This window comes from Sinocyclocheilus rhinocerous, unplaced genomic scaffold (assembly GCF_001515625.1).
Source record: "Sinocyclocheilus rhinocerous isolate Xijiao unplaced genomic scaffold, SAMN03320098_v1.1 scaffold62, whole genome shotgun sequence".
NCBI classification, from domain to species: domain Eukaryota; kingdom Metazoa; phylum Chordata; class Actinopteri; order Cypriniformes; family Cyprinidae; genus Sinocyclocheilus; species Sinocyclocheilus rhinocerous.
In genome coordinates this window covers 1024878-1044522 of record NW_015656585.1, presented here as the reverse complement: position 1 = coordinate 1044522, position 19645 = coordinate 1024878, and the positions used below count along the sequence as shown (strand labels likewise).

At 37.3% G+C, this 19645-nt stretch overlaps 1 long non-coding RNA gene across 1 annotated transcript; it reads right to left on the bottom strand.

Annotated features, from left to right (window-relative positions):
- Positions 1–531: 531 nt before the first annotated feature.
- Positions 532–18991, bottom strand: LOC107720236 (uncharacterized). Its single transcript, XR_001637596.1, has 3 exons — positions 18930–18991; positions 12965–12970; positions 532–551 (listed from the first exon to the last, which is right to left on the bottom strand). It is a non-coding gene; the product is annotated as an uncharacterized LOC107720236 (long non-coding RNA).
- Positions 18992–19645: the final 654 nt, after the last annotated feature.

Genomic DNA, 19645 nt, shown 5'->3' with positions numbered 1-19645 from the left:
AAGCCATCATGATCTGCTGTGAGCCCCTGTGTCACACACTCCACCAACCAGCACACACTTAAATATAGCAGGAAGAAAGCAAAGACACTAGCTTAACAGGAACACATCCCTGATCAAACACTTAGCCGAGTAACTGCTCTCACGGCACCAGGGGAACACACCGACACCTGCTCCAAAGCCCAGAAACATTTCCAGCCAGACTTACATCTAAAATTCAAAACTGAGAGCAAGACTGATGGATCAGGAACTGCTGTATGTTTCATTTATTTTCTGATGAGAGTATATTTTTTAAGTTTGGCAACACAATAAGGTTTATATATTAACAGGTACAATAAATGAACGTTGTTTTGCTTAAATAATAATTCTGTCAGGACCACTATCATCAAAGATGATTGACAATTAGCATACAGTTTGGCTTGGCGGTATGGTTCTGCTCTGGGCAAGAACTCCCTGCGCATCCATGCAGCCTAGCATGGATGAGAGCAGGGAGAGCAGCGATAACACCCCTGATGCGAGCTTGACTAACGTGACCTGCCAGAACAAACGCTACGCTAGATTAATGTTAATTTTTAAATATATACTATTGTTCATTGTTAGTTCATAATCTAATTTTTCAGTTTATGGCTTTATAGTAATGTTTTTATGGCAATGTCACACAATATGAAGACGATGCAACAGTGTAAAACGCAGAAACTTGTTTTAAGAGCAAACTTGTTTTACAGCTTCTTTCCATCACACGTATCCAAGGAAATCCCCTGAAGGATGTTCTTATTTCAACTCGTGCTAACGGCTGTTGGCGCACACACACACACACACACACACACACACACACTCGTGCTCATGAGCTGGCTGCAGCTGCGGAGGATTGGGCCCTGCCAGATGAAGCATTTTCCCAGAAGAATATGGGTCTGGAGAAACCAGGTCAGGGCCAGTCCATTAGGCTGAGCAGGACTAGACCAGCAGGGCATCACTCTGAGCACAGCAGTCATTAATGGCTGCAGCTGAAACATGGGCGTTGCCAGACATTCTTCATTTATACAGATTTGGGGCCAGTTTTGTATATTTCCTGTAAATGTGTCTTTTCTGAGATACAACCAGCTGGTCTGAGATCAGTGTGTATGAGTTTGTATTGTATACATGAGCACTGCACTGCTGAATCAAGCATAATTCTTTGTTTTAACACAGGTCTCTCCAGAATTAGTTTTAACGTTTATAAAACAGGACACCCATCTCCAACCTTTCACATGCTTTCATACGTAATTTTTGCTTAATTTCAAACAGCTTTTATGTACAGATATTTACCCTTGACCCAGAACCAGACTTTCTGTCTTAGACTAATTAAGTCCAAAATAATATAATAAATATGAATCATGACAACTATGACGATCTACACAAACATTAAAATAATGATAAAACCTTGCAATATAATGGTGTTTAATAATGAATGAATATACTTTTTTAAATTATGACTGTCCCACAGTAGCAGAGTTACGTATTTCCACAACAATAAACAATTCTGCTCAAAAGTTAGTGTAATTGTTTACCAATGAGAAAATATTGTTGGTATAGAGCTTGAAATAAAATAGAACAAACTATTAAAAAAAAAGTGTTGTTAAAACTAGTGTTGATCACCATTAACTAGTGAACTGTTAAAAATCATTTTTCAATAATTGAAATAAAGCAAATAAAATAAAATACAAAATTGGATAAAATCAAAACAAAAAAAACTTTGTCAACTAACTGAAATTAATATAATAATATTAAGAAATATAAAAAACAAAACCGAAACAAATATTAAAATGAAAATATAGAAAATAAAGGCTTATTATTAATATCATTATTGTTGTTATTATTATTATTATTATTATTATACTATATAGATACTATTAAAATAACACAGAATATTATTCTGAACAGAATATTTGGATCGTGTATCATGTCCAATCAAACTGTAATAATGTCAACTTAGGCAAAAGGTATTAAAATATTATTCATGGATTTGGGTCTTAAAGACAGAAGAAGCCATATATAAAACATTTTATAATTAAAAATATTAAAATGTAATTTCCTTCTACCAGAGAATTTGAGATATGATGGAAATAATTCAGTGCAATTTTGTCTTTCGATGTATATACTTTCTGCAAAAAATAAAAAAATAAAAATCAACAAAAGTAAATAAACTTCAAACAGTGTGGGGAATGATCATGAGAGAATTATCCTGTGATGTACAGTATGTCCATATTATTAGTGTACTAAATGAATAAACTAGCGAGAAAAGTCTGAAAAGTGTTTTTAAACAGTGTATTTTCTGAAAGTCCAAAAGTGGCCAAAAGTGTTCATAGTTGAAGAAGCATCATCAATGTTGAATAAAAACCAAAATGCAGACAAACGGCTGATGATGTTTGTGGAAGCTCATCTTTTTCCTCTGAGTAATATCTAGAATAACACTTTCAAACATGTTAAGTCTCATTTTTTAATTGATCATCCAGACTAATATGATCTGACAGGAGAACTTCTGTACTGTACACTTTCTACAGAAACAATAACGGGAACGACAGTGTTGTAGCTGTTCGTCTAGCAACCTCCCAAACAATCCCACGGCTGTTTGCACTCCTTTCGGAAACTCTACATCAGAAAAAACTACATCAGACCTGTCGAATATTTGTGAGGTCATTAGCTCAACCAAAACACCACACACTAATAAAACTGGGGGATTAAGAAAGCGCCACACATGTGTAACACCAGAAAGTTCTTGAGAGGTTCCCCAGACAAGGCTAAGAATAGTCCAGACAAGACTCCAAACCAAACAAACCATTAGACATTTCTATCTCACTCAAGGGACGCATTGGGTTTAAACACCTGCAAGGTGTTGAAAGTTAAATATTTTAGTTGCGTGCCTCATAATGCAAGATATAACACTATTCCACTAAAAATACCCGGCCATTCCCAAAATGTTCCTTATTTATTCATTAAATTACCAAACCGCTCACAGGGTAGTACATAAAGTTTACATACAATATACAAGCAAGAGGTTGAGTGAGTAGCATTTGTTAATGTTCTTTCAGAGCAGATAGTCTGGAAGATCCAGCTGCTAATGAATGATGAATCTACTGTGTGTAGATCACACGTGATCTCCATGACCACATTTGTTTGTCACATTTACAGTCTTGTCGTGTCTTTCACCTGTGGCCATTTGTCTCTCAGCTGCTCCATGTTCTTCTTGTGTTCTTTTGGCACCATGGTGGACTTAACTGGAATGAACCCAGAGCTGCTAATGCCCATATGAACAGATTCAAACCTCAGCGGTCCCAGTGAACAGGAAATGGTTCACTTAGTGCAACTCAAATTACAAGTGATGAATCAGCTGGATTTGGATTCAGAATGCAAACAGGGAGCAGCTGGGAGCATATGTACTGTATGCACACACACACACACCTTCTATCATCAATATTTAGGGCCCTATTTTAACGATCTAAGTGCATGGTCTAAAGCGCACAGCGCAGGTGCACTCAGGGCGTGTCCGAATCCACTTTTGCTAGTTTAACAACGGCAAAATGGTCGGCGCGCCCAGGTGCATGGTCTAAACGGGTTGTCCCTGTTCTCTTAATGAGTAATGGGTGTTTTTTGGGCGTAACGTGCAATAAACCAATCAGAGTCTCATCTCCCATCCTCTTTAAAAGCCAGTTGCGCTCGCGCCATGGCTGGTACGCTATTTACATGGCGGAATGTCATTTTTCATTTTTAAAAATGTTTGTGTGCTGCTGCGCGTCCCTGTGTGTGTAATAAGCAAAGTGTACGCGTGTTGTGCAGCCGCCTATAGGTGCATATTACTAACGCGCTCTTTAAATAACAAAGAAAAAATATTGCGCCAGACTTTAGACCAGGTTTGAGTTGGTCTATGGCGCAGTCTATTTTCAGTTCCTCAAAATAGCAAAGCGCCAACAATGCGCCTGAACACACCTCTTTTTAGACCAGCACGCCCATGGGCGCGCAAATGCATTTGCTATTTAAACACGCGGCGCAGGACGGGAAAATGAGAACTGCTTCGGGCTGAACTAGCAAAAACACTTGCGCCGCATTGCGCCGGGTGTATGATAGGGCCCTTAATGTAATACTGGCTCATGGACTGTGATTATTCAACAGATTGATTTTTAGTTGAGTTACAGTATACATATGAATGTAAAGTAGCAGACAGAATGATTCAGAATAGCTAATTAATAGCTAATCTGAATAGCTAATTATCTGCTTTATAGTAAGATCAAAGAAGGGGCTTGGCTCTATTACATATAAGAGTGTCACAATAATAAAAAAAGAGTTCAAAACACATGTGATGTTCTTAGAAATGTATGTGATTAAAAAAACGATACCATTTTCAGGAAATTAATTGTATTGATTCTTAAATTGTCACACATCATTCTTTAAAAAAAAACGTTTGTTTGTTCATTTGTTTATTTATCGTACATTATTGTTTCATAAATATCATAACGTTTTTGGGAGTCAGACCACAGACATACAACCTGAACTAACCATGTCTTGTCATAAAAAGGTCAATTATCTGATATTTTTAGACACTTACTTACCTTGACACACAGTCATGAGGGCCCACAGGGGTCTTCTCGATGATGTTTTTATGCTTTTTATATTTTTTTTAATTATATATTTTATATCTACTTATTTTTAATTCAGAAATTAAAAACATATTCATCGGAGGTGTATTCAAATCATTGTATTGGGAATGTATAATTGAATAGAATGTATATCATGCCACCAAAACCCAACACACATCCAAGTTTCAAGATAAACTAACGCTTCACTATCCATTATGACAGCAGATTCAGAAATGTCAGTCCACACCTGAAAATGCTAATGTTTTTATTATTACACCTGGTATGAAGGCCTGACAAGGCTTGGCATTGTGACTGGTTTGTTATAAAATCTCCTGCAGGAATTATGCATTACTTCCTATATTTAATATTTCAGTCTTTGGCAGGTCTGACTGAGCCATATAACCAGTCTTACCTGCTTTATGCATGTGATTTTACCTGCAAAGCGTATTCTTAAGGATCCCTGGGGCATGCCCCCTCTGCGCACACACACACACACACACACACACACACACACCTGACCTTCATTATCTGTTCTCACTCCTCCTGCACCCCCCTCTCTTCCATTCTCTTCATTAAAGTGCAAATCCACTATTGCCAGTATGAATATAGCTCAGACAACATTCAAACTGCTGGGGCTCTGCAGAATTCAATACATTTTCTCAATGCTCTATTCAATCTAGCCAGGATCCTGTGTATGAATGTGCTTTAGAGAAATATTAGCGTTGAACTAAGTGATAAAGCTTATTCACCACACATCCTAATTTCAGTTTCTCAAAACAATTTGTACAAATAGCACCACACAATGGATTACTTGCAATAGCATGTAACTTGCTCATAATCCTCAGATCATCTCTCAAAAGTAAGTATTTATGTCATGAACATATCAGTGCCATCAGAATGACAAGTCCTTGTGTCATTGATCACAAACAAGAAATTCAAAATGCTTAGCCATGTTGTCAATATAACAGTGTACTCTGTCGGTATTTCCTGATGTAAACTATGGCTACGATTTTGATGACATAGATTGAACACACACAAATGCATTTTCCTGTATATGTATATGTGTGTGTGTATTTTGTATAAAGTATATTTACTGTATAATGTAAAATGCAAGTGGACTACTGTAACATGAAGCATTACATTACAGTTTTTCTCAGTTGCTTTGCTGCATTTCTCGAATCATCCTTAATATTTGCAAAGAAGTATGTGCATTTCTCAAAACAATTCGTACAAACAGCTCCACAAAATGGATTACCTTCAAAAGCCTATAACTTCCTCAAAATCTTTAGTTCATCTCTCAAAAGAAAGTATTTATGTCAATGAACATATCAGTGCCATCAGAATGAAAAGTCCTTGTGTGATTGCTCCCAAACAAGATGCTTAGTTCAAGATGCAAGAACAATGCCAGATTGTTCAAAATGCTTAGTCATGTTGTCAATATAACAGTGCACTCTGTTAGTATTACCTGATATAAACTATGGCAACAGTTTGGATGACAGTTACTATGAAATGCAGGAGGCTGCACTTCTTATGTATGCCATATATCCATTTCAAAAGTACAAATTTACACGTTCAAAAGAATGAGAAACTGCTTTTATGATGTGCACAAGTGGCTAGATGATGTGGAGGTTGAACAGGTAGTTTTTAAAATGTTTTATTATGATATGAGAAATGTACTGTGCCAAATCAACTGAGAAAAACTGTAATAATATTAAAAATATATTTATTTAAATTAACAACAATTAAACACTAAACATACTATATCAATAATAACTAAATATTTTAATTTCATTTTTATTTATGTATTTATACTTAATCAGGGACAATGCACATTAATAATAAATGAAATCAATATAAATGGAGCCAGATTTAGCCATGGCTAATATTCATCTGTAGTCCTAGGGCAGGTTGATGCATAAATAGAAAGAAAGAAAGATGATAGATAGATAGATAGATAGATAGATAGATACTTACAATATAGTATAATTTAAAATATAAATATAAACGTCAATTTATGCTTAAAGCATTAATTTGCCATTGGGACACTTTAAAAAAATCAGACGTATTTTCTAAAAAATAAAAAATGATATATTACACAGTTTTGCTCACCAAAGAAAATGTATATTATATTTAAACAAAACAAAACAAAAACATTTTGTAAATTGTAATTGTAAAATCCAACGTGAACAAGAAATATGAACAAGAATTATGTTTATTTGCAGGCATTGGTTGACTTGCTTCAATGTAGCAAAGGAACAATTTTGTGTAACATTATCTACACTTGCAGATTGCAAATTTAAGTTCACTTCATAAGGCTTGGAATATTAAGTAAGCTTTTGAGAATGCAATAGTGATTTTAAATCCATTACTCTGTTTTATGTTTCTGCTTGAGTATGTTTTCTGAAGCTCATCATCAGTTTCCACTTCACCGGTTTAATATTCAGCTCCCCTCGCGTTCATCTCGGTGTGAGGCACATTAGTTGCAGATGACGTGCATAATTTTCAAAGCCTTGACTAGAACAGTGTAATTAAAGAGATTGACTTTTGTTGCAAGTAGCTGGATGCTTTGAGCCTTTTTGTGCTGCAGGCCAGTTCGGCGGGGTCATTAGATGATGGGTTTTTTTCTCTCTTTCGCCTTTTCTTCCCATAAACAAATTTGTCATACAGAAACACAGTACAAAAACAGAGTAATCATGTTAGCGCACAGGGAGGAAATGACTTGTACCAAGCCATTCGTGTTTCAACAAGGCAACACAAGAGAGGGCAGAGAGAGAAGCGAGAGAGGGAGGGATAGAACGAGAGAGACCAAGGATGGAGAGAGAGAAAGAGAAGACACAAAGGGAGAAAGAGAAAGAGATAGAGAGGAGGAGGATACATACAGAGAGCCAAAAAGAAGAACGGTATACACAGGGAAAAAAAGTGAAAGGAGGCAAGAAGCGTCTGCAGGAGAGGGGAGTTTAGCTCATGCATAATGCATCATGACAGAATTTGGGGAATAAAGGCTTTTCTAACTAAAAGCTGGAGGCAAAAGAAAAGAATGACTTCACTTGCTTTTTGGCTTGTCTTATATCATCTGCTCTTTCATTCTTTCTTTTGTTTTCACTCTTGAGCTGTCGGAGGAAGACAGATGCAGCGAGGGCTAATGCATCCCGAAACTACTTTTGTCTGCCGAGAGAAAAGGAGAAATAGAAAAGAGAGAGCTGAAAATTAAATTTGTGCCAAGGCCACAGATGATGCCATTTAACTCTTAAATGTGGGTGTGGGAGTTCTGTAAAATAAAAATGAATAAATAAATAAATAAATAAATCACACCGATTCATGAAACATGGGATAAAATGCTATAACCTGCCATTTTCCCCCTAAAATAATAGCAATGTTTTCACATTAAATTCACTTTGAATTTAATCATGAGTTATTACTACAATATTTTTAAAGTATAGTATGCCCCAAAACTGAAAATTCTTCATTTACTCATTCTCATGTTATTCCAAACCTGTATGACTTTCATCTGTGGAACATAAAAGAAGATATTTTGAAGAAATGTTGATAATCAAATAGTTGTGAAGTGAAGTGACGTGTGGCCAAGTATGGAGTCCCATACTCAGAATTTGTGCTCTGCATTTAACCCATCCAAGTGCACACACACAGCAGTGAACACACACAGGGTGAGGGTGGAGAGAGCTCTGGTTATTCACTCCTCCCTCCTACAATTCCTGCCGGACCTGAGACTCCGATTCAGTCCACGACTGCCCCCAAATAGTTTTGGTTCCCATTGGCTTCCATTATATTTTTGTGTATACAATGGGAACCAAAAAATATTTGGTTATCAACATTCTTCAAAAAATCGTCTTTTGTGCTCCACAGAAGAAAGAAACAGGTTTGCAATGACATTAGGGTTAGTAAATGAAGAATTTTTAGTTTTGGGTAGACTTCCTTTAACACAAATGTACCATTTAATTTCATTTTGTTTAACCAAAATGATTACATTATCATTCACTACTGTCCTCAGACCATATTTCAATAATTCATATAGATTAAAGTATAAATTAAACATATAAATGCAGAAATTAAGATAAATTAAAATACAGATCTTTTAAAGAAACACTACTACACCCTGCCACCTCACCCCCACACTGTAAAACCTGATAAGTTAAGAATACTCAAAACATTTGTGGAAACTTATTGCCTCAAAATATTTGAGTAAACAAACTCAATTTTTTTTAAGTTAGTAGAGCTTAACATTTTTATGACAAGCGGGGCGGGGCTGAGAGCCATGGGAGCCAAGCCAAGCCTCCCTTCCATGATCCCACCCCACTCATCACAACGATAATTATATATAACTTGCTTCCATTAACAGCACATTCATTCAGATCTTTATAGTTAAGTGCTAGATAGAGCAACGGCACACTGGCACGTACTAATGTAGTTATCTTACAGACTCACAATTCTTGCATGTAAATAGTCAAACAGCATGCAGTATAAAAAGTCTTTAATTTTTGCTGTCCATCCTCAACCTAACTGCAGGCTCTACTCTTCACCACAACGGTAACACTACAAAACCAACATAACAGAAACCTATGTAAATCCTAACATAACACAACATTTAAGTACTAACTTATGTCTCTCTATGTTAATCTTGTGTAAAAACACACAAATTAAAACTTAATTTCTACATTTATTTTCCTTGTTGTCTGATGCAAAGCATGCTGGGAACTAGAAAACGCAATAATTTTAAGTTCACCTTACTACAACAACATTTTAAATTTACAGAACTTATTTCAATTAAGTCCAATTAACTTTCATTATTATTTGAGTGAAGTTAACTCATTTCATTTAATTAATTTCACTGTTCGGTTTTACAGTGCACCACACACATTTTATTTTTTTTTATAATTGCATATACATTTTTTTGTCTTTGTTAGTCTTGTTTTGTCCCAGTAGCCAAGAACCAGTGATAAATAATTCTCCGTTCTGGGTGTATGAGCTCTTCCTAAGGAAATATGCCAGCGGTGTCAATTATTAACACTTAAGAAGCATAAATATTCAATGAGCCTGATGCCCCATTTCAAGACGCTGAGCAAACAAACAACAAAATGATGGGAAAAACATAGACAAATATGCAAATTGAGCTTGTTACATGCATCCTTCTAAATTAATATAAATGTATTCATTTCTCTTCAAGACACAAATATTATCAAAACTGATAGGGAAAAAGTGAATGTGTTTACTTAAATACAGCACATCATTTACAATACTCAACATGAAAATGTTGCACTTAAACACACACACAATCTATTTCAGCAAAAACCAGTTTAGATCAGTATATTGATCCCCAAATGTAGATTTAAAAAAATAAATAAAAATAAATAATAATAAAAATGCAGGCACAACCACAGCAATTGTTAAAAATAGACATGGACTTTGCCTGACACTGACCAAAAAAATACAAAATAAACTAGCTAAAATACTAGCTCCTAAGTGGTTTAATTTCTTTCAGGTCCTGCTTGCAACCAGAGGGTTTTCTATGAGCTATTAACTCTCTTTGTTCTCCTTCATGACCCAGTTCTTGAGGGGTAGCTCTAAGGAACTGAGAGGAGTCCAAAGAAAGGGCAAAGCATTATATTCTGGTCTCTCTCCTGCTTAGTATCTAGTTCTGCACCTTAAGCCCCTTGTGTCTTCCTGACCATGTCCTGGCCCCGTGTCAGCTGTACTTGTGCCATGTTTAGACACAGCCAGTGACATTCACAGTCTGGTCCTCACAGACTAAGTTGCTTCTCTGCTCTGATGACATGACTGTGAGAGGTTCAACCGGAGCTCCACTGAGACAGCTTCCAGCACTTTGAGGCAAATTATAACCGAGCTCCTGCTGAGCCTCCCCAGGACATGCAGTCTGGTTCAGGAACAGATTCTGTGTTCTGGTCCTCTGCTGGCCTCAAACTGTCCGGAGGCTGCGGAAAGCCTATTGGTTCTGCTTCTGACAACTAGCTGTGGTCTCTATTTTCTGTACAGTGTTTCAGGCGTAATTTTTCAGTCTACAGGGAATCCCAAACATACTGTACCAGGGACTTATTGTTAAAAAGTGGAGACAGGTGCAGTGTTGGGGAAGCTGCTTTTACCCTGTAAAGCCTGACATATTTTTGTTGACCTTTTAGACAAAATATAAAAGAAAGGTTTTATGTTTTGTATCAAATTGAATACAACAGGCTTTATGGCTCATATAGTGTGGTATAGTATGAATTAGGCATGTGACGGTATCAAATTTCATGTTGCGATTAATTGCTAATGCTTTTATCACTGTATACGGTATTACCACAACATTGAAATTTAGTTGCAAAAAAAGTGTTGTCATAATAATTTAAAGTATAACAGGCTTAACAGGTTTTCTTATAATAAGAATAAATGAGCATTTAAATACAATAAAGCAATACACAAAAATGTATAAAGTAAAACAATTCACACAGATTAAAGTGCAAAAGAATTATAAAGACCAATAAGTAACACTTTACAATAATATCTCATTTGTTAACTTTGGTTAATGCATTAACATTAACAATGAGCAACAGTTACATTTGCTACAGAAGTTATTAATCTTTGTTTAAAAATACACCTGTTAGTTCATGTTAGCTTGGGTTCGTTAAATAAGACAGTAGCAACTTTTGATTTTAACAACATGTTATTAAATGTTGAAATTAACTAAGATTAATGAATGTTCAGAAGAATTTTTCATTGGCAGTTTATGTTAACTAATGAATGAACTAATGTTAACTAATAGAGCCTTAATGTAAATTGTGACCGAACAATAATGATTTAAAACATTTTCAAACAATATCTTGTGCATATTCATTATCGTGATTTATCGCATTATCAAATACCGGCACATGTCTAGTATGAATATGCAGCTCATACTTGAGGAAGGTACAAAAACAACTCTATATTATTCAGAAGCCTAAGCTGAGCAAAAAATATGCAGTTTTATGACCATTTTTATTGTGTGGTGAAACACATAATGAAATGCAATACAGTGATTATGGTGAGATGTACAAATAGCTCTAGCTTGTACTACTCTAACTGATGTCTGAAACTTTGTATTACAAGCACTTCTTGTGTATGAAATTTATAATTTAACCAGTCATGAATGAATGAATGAGGCATTTGAATGAGGCTTTTACAGTATGTATTGTCATATTTTTATGGCATAAAAATAAAGGAATGAAACATAATGTTTCTTGAGAATGTGTCTTTGAATGAATCAACAATATTAATTAGGCTGGCAACGTAAAACCTGAACGGATAAATAAAATACACCATTATTTATATAACCAGGTTGAAAATATAGTTATAAACAGCAAAATTTATCAAAATACTCTGCTATTAAAAAATATCTAAAATGCATTGCAGGAATGTCACAATTATGGACTTGAGTGTTGTCTTGTGTTTCCTTTTCCTGTTTGCCCATATTTGGTTCTGTTCCTGTCCTAGTTTAGTTCATTGATTCATTAGTGCTCATCAGTTGATTCCCATCACCTGCTTGTCATCAGCTGCCTGCCTTATTTAAACTCACTCTTTTGTTCTAGTCTTTGTCTGGTATTAAGTTTGGTTTGCTGTGTGTTTACCCCCGTCTATACGGATTATCTTCTACTTGGATACTATTAAACTACTTTAATTTAATTTTTTTCTGTCTTCGTGTGCCTTCCTTGACACAAAGTGTGACAATACCGGACCAACAAAGAGTAACGCGCCGTGATCTACCCCGTTTATTTTCCGTTTTTTTCTCTGTTTTTTGTTTAATGGAGTACGCCACTAGATTCACTGCCGTGGCTCGGAATAGCCATGACTTGCTTTCATACACCCTCAAGTTTTGTCGTCTTGCTGTCACCAGTCCCTATGACAACGAGACATTAAAGTCTCTTTTCTGGATCGGGGCAAATTTCCATTGCCCCGTTGAGCTCCCAGACACCACAGGACTGAGCTGGAGGGACGCGATCGTCCGGTGTCTGGAGAGTGTCCGGCCCCGATCCAGAACAAAGCCCGACCCAGAGCCCAGCCAAGCATCACCCGGCCAGCCAAGCATTTTACCGCGCGGAGCTGCCCGAGCCCACTGCAGATGGAGAGCCAGAGCCTGAAGCAGTCATTGATCCATCGCCATCAGGAGTGACAGAGCGGATGATCGCCCCGGAGCCAGAGCCCGAAAAGTCTGACCAGGTGCGAGAGCCGACAGCACAAGCGACAGTAGGAATAGCTGTGGAGATCGCGGGGGGTGAAGGAAAGCTCCACCCACTGCACCACTGCTGAGGGTGAGCTTACACTGGACTCGGGAATGTTAATCGACTTGGATACGGATATACTCATCACTCAACCTTCATCTGAACTGTCTGATTGGCAATATATCCCACCCAACCTCCCTCTCCTGCCTCCTCTCATTGATCTGTTCCCTTCCTCAACGCCATTTCTGCTGGATTCTGTCAACCCCTCAGCTCACCATCTGTGGTGTGGGCTCGCCACGGTACTGCCCATCTCCAGCTCCATTGGCGTTGAGTCTGGAGGATCCCTTGACTCCGCCTCCAGCCTTTGAGGCCCAGACTCCGCCTTAGTCCTGCGACCCAGTGGCTCCACCATGGCTTCCAGCTCCACCAGATCCCGTCAGTCCACCAGCTCCACCGGGCTCCCTCGTCCCTCCGGCTCCGTCTTGGTCAGTCGTCCCCCTACCTCCGCCTCGGGACTACTCTCCTCCGGCTTCGCCTCATCCCTCCATCTCTCTGGCTCTGTTGGGCTCCTCCTTCCCTTCAGCTCCACCTCAGTCCTCTGTCGCTCTGGCTCTGCCACAGCCTTCTGGATTTCTGCCTGCGCCTCAGTCGCCGAAGCCACCTGCTCCGCCTTGGCCCTCTGGATCCTTGGCTTCACCCTTGCTCGTTGGCTCTCTGTCTCCGCCTCGGGCTCCACCACCACCTGCTCCGCCACTGTCAATCGGTCCCGTGGAGTCATCGGCATTTCCTCAACCATGGCTCCTCCCTCCGTCGGCTCCACCGTGGGCCACTATCATGGCTGCGGTCTGAGTCCTGTCGTCTTCCTGGCTCCTTCGTCCGTCTGCTCCCCCTGGTCCCTACAGCCTCCTAAATCTCTCCTCCCGCCATCAAAGCCACCCTGGTCCCTTCTGGATCCTCCCTGGCTCCTCCCTTCGCCATCCCCTCTTACCATCCCACTTCCACTTCTTTGTCCTCCTCCGAAGTCCCCCTCCATCCCACCCTTTGTTTTCTGCGGCGTTAGGTCGCACCTTCCAGAAGGGGGGCGATATGTCACAACTATGGACTTGAGTCTTGTCTTTTGTGTTTCCTTTTTCTGTTTGCCCGTGTTTGGTTCTGTTCCTGTCCTAGTTTAGTTCATTGATTCTTTAGTGCTCATCAGTTGATTCCCATCACCTGTTTGTCATCAGCTGCCTGCCTTATTTAAACTCACTCTTTGGTTCTAGTCTTTGTCCGGCATTAAGTTTGGTTTGCTGTGTTTACCACTCGTCTATATGAATTACCTTCTTGGATAATATTAAACTACTTGTGGAATTTATATTTGTCTTCGTTTGCCTTCCTCGACACAAAGCGTGACATCAGTAAATAACTTTTTTTTTTTTTTAAATGGTTCATGTCCAAATGAACTGATTCAGTAAAATGAATCGCACATTATAACACTGCATACGAGAAGACATTTTACTCTCTCTGTTCTCAAGCTGTGTGTGCTAAATGTCAGAAATTAAAATGTAACACTTTGTCTAATTAAAGCTGCAGTAGTTCAAAAATATTTTTAGAAAAGGTACTACTCTGAAAGCAGCTGAAGCCCTGTAATAAATGTTGTTGTAAAAAGCATTTTTAGTTATTTACTCAAAAACACAGATGTAACTCAGCTCATCACTGCAGGGTCAAAACTATACTATGTGTTTCCATTATGCTCTGACAATCTTTTTGAAAAATACAGAAAACAAATATGAAGCTTCTGAAATATTTACACTCCTTTTAGTATTTTAATATCTCTTTATGTGATGGTGGTCTTAGCTGTGTAAACCAAAAGTACTCTAAACACATTTGCTCATATATGTTCAGTCAGAAAACGTGAGTCATGAGCTGATTCACACTGCTTTATTGGCCAAAGTTAAACATTCAATTTCTAGAACAGACTGTAAATCACAAAGGGGCATTAACCGCTATAATAAGCACTTATAAACATTCACAGCAGAGCTGGTTTAGCGTGCTCCACGTGCGTGCAAGCTTTCCTTAGTGTTTACGTTTCTCTGACAGATAACTGAAGCAGAAGGCTTACATTGAAGTTGATGCAGGGTGAGTTTGCCCTGCTCCTGTCCTGTCCTGTGAGAGCTGCTGGAGGGGAAAAGTGGGCCTCTGAAAATGGGGGTGTCAAATGAGGGTGTAATAAATGAGGAGCACTCTGATGTAGAACACCATTTGTTCAGAATGACATAAATACCAGGTTTGGGATTTTTTCGGATGACCTAAGTGAAGGAAGGGAATGTAGGCAGTCTGAATTAACTATTTTTAAAAGCACATTTTCTGTTTAACAAAATGCCTATAGATACATTTGGCAGCCATATCGGTATCAGCCGATGAATATCAGAATATAATATTATCGTTATCGGTCCAATAAGTAAAATGTGATGATATATTAAAGTCAATTAATTATAGCCACAATCACAATATGATCTCACATTATTTTAGATGGCTTATCTATTTTTAAACACAAATAAAATATTTGATAAAATAAAACAAAATTTGCAATTTTTTATGCATAGTACAGTCAAATTCCTTTTCTAATTATTCCTTGTTATAGACATTTCAATGTTGGCCCATCTGTTAAAAGATTACATTAAAAAAGAGTTTGTTTTTGCAGTTGTATAAGTCTAAAAATTAAAAGCTAATTTCTTTTCAAATGTACAGTAAGCAATGTTTAGTATAATTTGAAGCACATAGAAATCTGAACTGTTTTTGCAATCAGTCTCACAAAAATGTAGATTGGACAATGTATTGGTTACAAGTTCCAAAATATAAAAAATGATAGGTTATTGGCATTGACTAAAATTTCCATATCAGTTTGGAGTTTTAGCTCTGGATCACAAGAACACAGGTAATACAATGAAAACAGATAGATTCTGCTATCTAAAAAGAGCATCTACACTGTAAAATGATTTTACAAGAAAATCCTATTCAGCCTTTCACATTTAATTTGATGTGTTACTTGCCATTTCTTCATTATCTGTGAAATTTACTAGCACTGAATGAAAATTGTTCTACCACAATTTTTTTTCCAGTACATCACACTGTTTTACCTGTATTTTGATTATTTTTTTTTGCATTGCATTGCATTGCGTTATGTTTTAGGGTTAACGAAAATCTCTGTAAAATTAATGGATACTGTTCTTTTTCCCCCTCAGCTTTAGTTTATTTCTAGTTAGTCCTCGCTGGATACATGTCAAGCATAACTACGCTGTACACTATCTGAGATTAAATGGTTTAGTTCACGCTTAGCTGACAGACCCAAAGGTACAAGATGGCAGGACAAAGACAAAGAAATAATAGGCTGATAACAAAGGTCACCGTCATCACTTACAGCAGAACAATAGACTGACACATGAAGTATTGTGTGGGAAGGCATGGTGAGATACAGCCAACACATGAAAATTGATGAATGCAATGAGAGAGGCATTATCTTGTTATAACATAAATTGTTTCACTGAGCCCCTTTTGTACCCTAGCAATGGTTCACATAGATAAGAAGAAATGGATTCAGGTAATATCAGACTCTGACAGATTTCAAGAAGCAGAAATGCCTTTTAATAAACCAAGAGATGTAGCCAGATTTGGTCTGGCCTTGCTAGCTGTCTATTCATTCAGGCCTCTTGTAACACAATTTTCTGTTCACACTGAAAGCAGCATCAACTCAGCCAATCAGAGCTTTGCACTCTCTCTCAGCACACTGCACAGCTGAAGAGCGTGAAACCAACAACAACACACAAGAACCTTATATTTTCATGATTTCCATGATGCTTTTGCAGATGGTGTGTTTCTTATTGTTTATCTTGTGGAACTTGAAGGATTTGCCATACACAGTAATAGGAATGTGCAGTGAAACCATTATCCGTTTCTTTATCTATACTGCAATGACAAAATCTGTTTCTGTTGCTCTATTCAGATAGAACCAAATGTGGGAAGAGCTTAAACTGTAACTTGTTTCCATTTAGCCAATTTGATTCAAACATGAAATCAAACTGTGTGATTTAATTCATAAAGTTAACAATTATAATGGCTTCACCATTGCACTGTATTTTTTTTATTCAAAATATAAATATATGAAAAATACTGCTTCATCCTTTATTCTTCAGCTTGCTGGATAGTCAGTCTAATTCATTATTCTTTGTGCCTTTCTTAATAAGTTAGTATACATTAATATGTGCATACAGTAGGCATGAATATGTTTCTCAGCTTCCACAATCCACAATATATCTCTTTTGATGTTTAATATACTCCCATTTAATTTGTTTATGTTAAAATTCAAATAAATTATGTTTTTTCACCTTTTTTTGTTTCCATCAAAGAATCCTGAAAAAATATATCATGAGTTTGATAAAAATATAACAAGCCCAGCTGTTTTCAACATTGATAATAAGAAATGTTCTGAAGCATCATGTGACACTGAAGACTGGAGTAAACAGAAGACTGCTGAAAATTCAGCTTTGCCATCACAGGAAAAAAAAATAAAATTCAAATAAATTATGTTTTTTCACCTTTTTTTGTTTCCATCAAAGAATCCTGAAAAAATATATCATGAGTTTGATAAAAATATAACAAGCCCAGCTGTTTTCAACATTGATAATAAGAAATGTTCTGAAGCATCATGTGACACAGAGTAAACAGAAGACTGCTGAAAATTCAGCTTTGCCATCACAGGAAAAAAAACCACACATTTTAAATTAAATTACAATAGAAAACTGTTCTTTTAAAATGTAATAATATTTCTCAATAATCAAATAAATGCAGCATTAGTGCGCATAAGAGACTTCTTTCAAAAACATTACAAAAATCTTAACCCCAAATTTTTAAACAGCAGTGTAGGTAAATAAGTGAGAGCAAACTAATGCATCACCCCAGTATTAAAAAATCAAATCAAACCAAAATCAAACAAAGCTATAAAGTGACAAGTAAGATATACTGTTAAACAGCAACACAGGATAGACTCTCAAACAGATACCACTTTTAAACAAATCAAAAGAGAGGAACGTTATATGGCTGATTTAACGGAACGACATTCATAGCCACATCAAAGGAACCCTGCTCAGGTTCTCTGATGAGTCAAAGCACCTCTGGCTATTATTTCAACAGGATTTTGAACAGCGTACAGTTACAACAGCCCTGCATTCCAGCAGTTTCTTGTGTAAATATTTGGTGTCGACGTCTCTCATTGAGAAGGGAGGGGTGGCCTGGCAGGAGGAGAGAGCGCGCCACGGCGAGTCCCAGAAGCAGCACGCGGGCCGCCACAGAGGACGGGCTCAAGCCGTGCGGTTGCCTCCCTGGTAAGGACCACACACACAAAGGGCCCAAAGAAGCCAGGCCACCTCAGCGAAGCTGCGGAGAGGCAGACATGTTTGACTTGGAGAGCTGAGGAATGTAAGAGGGATTATTAGACAGTCTTGGATTGAACAAGATACGCCGGTTTTATATGGATGCAATGAAGACCGCACTTCTGACAAGTCTGAGCCGATAATGTGACTCAAGTTAAATCAGAGGCCAAGTGTTTGTTATTTCTGGAAGAAATTGCATTGCCACTGTGAAAACTGAGAAGGGTGTATAAAACACAGGAATTGCATAAGCAATACAATCTTAAAGGGATAGTTCACCTAAAGGAATACATTATATTTTACAAGATACTAAAAAAGAACAAGTATTTCAAATTTTAATAATATTTCACAATACTATGTTTTTTCTTCATTTTTGATCAAAAACATGCATCCTTTAGTGGATTCCTATCAAAATGGTGTAATTTACCAAGTTCTGTGAATGTCCTGGTAAAACAATAAATGCCACACCTTGAAGGATTAGCTCACTCCAGAATTAAAATTTCCTGATAATTTACCCACCCCCATGTCATCCAAGATGTTCATGTTTTTCATTCTTCATTCGAAAATAAATTAAGGTTTTTGAAGAAAACATTTCAGGATCTTTCTCCATATAGTGGACTTTTAAGAGTTTTAATGCAGCTTCAAAGGGCCCTACATAATCCCAGCCAAGGGATAAGGGTCTTATCTAACAAAAAAAATTCTAATTTATATACTTTTTAACCACAAATGCTAATCTTGCACTAGCTCTGCGATGCACGTCCACAACTTCACACATGTTGGAAAGAGCTAGCGCAAGACGAGCATTTGTGATTAAAAAGTCTATAGATATTTATTTTTTTTATTTTAGAAAATGACAGACAGTTTCACTAGATAATACCCTTATTCCTCAGCTGGGATTGTGTAGAGCCCTTTGAAGCTGCATTGAAACTGCAATTTGGACCTTCAACCCATTGAAGTCCACCATATGGAGAAAAATCCTGGAATGTTTTCCTCAAAACCTTAATTTCTTTTCGACTGAAGAAAAAAAAGACATGAACATCTTGGATGACATTGGGGTGAGTAAATTATGGGGAAATTTTAATTCTGGATTGAACTAATCCTTTAAGATGCTTTAAAGAGACAAAGACTTTAAAAAAAAATAATATATGACTGACCAAAAAATTTTTGAAAGGTAGTTTATTTTCTTCTGTTTTGAAAAATACCTCTGTACAGTGAAAGTCGATGGAGGATCCGAATGTTGTTTTGGACCCCACTTTCATTGTACGGTCAAAAGTAGGTTTGAAATGACATGAGGGTGAGTAAATGATGACAGAATGTTCATTTTTGCCTGAACTGTCCCTTTAATTTAAGGTCCATCTTCTGGTTTCGCATGTTCAATACACCATAGTGGCCACAGTGAGGGAATTGGTGACAGGTGTCGTCCTATCAG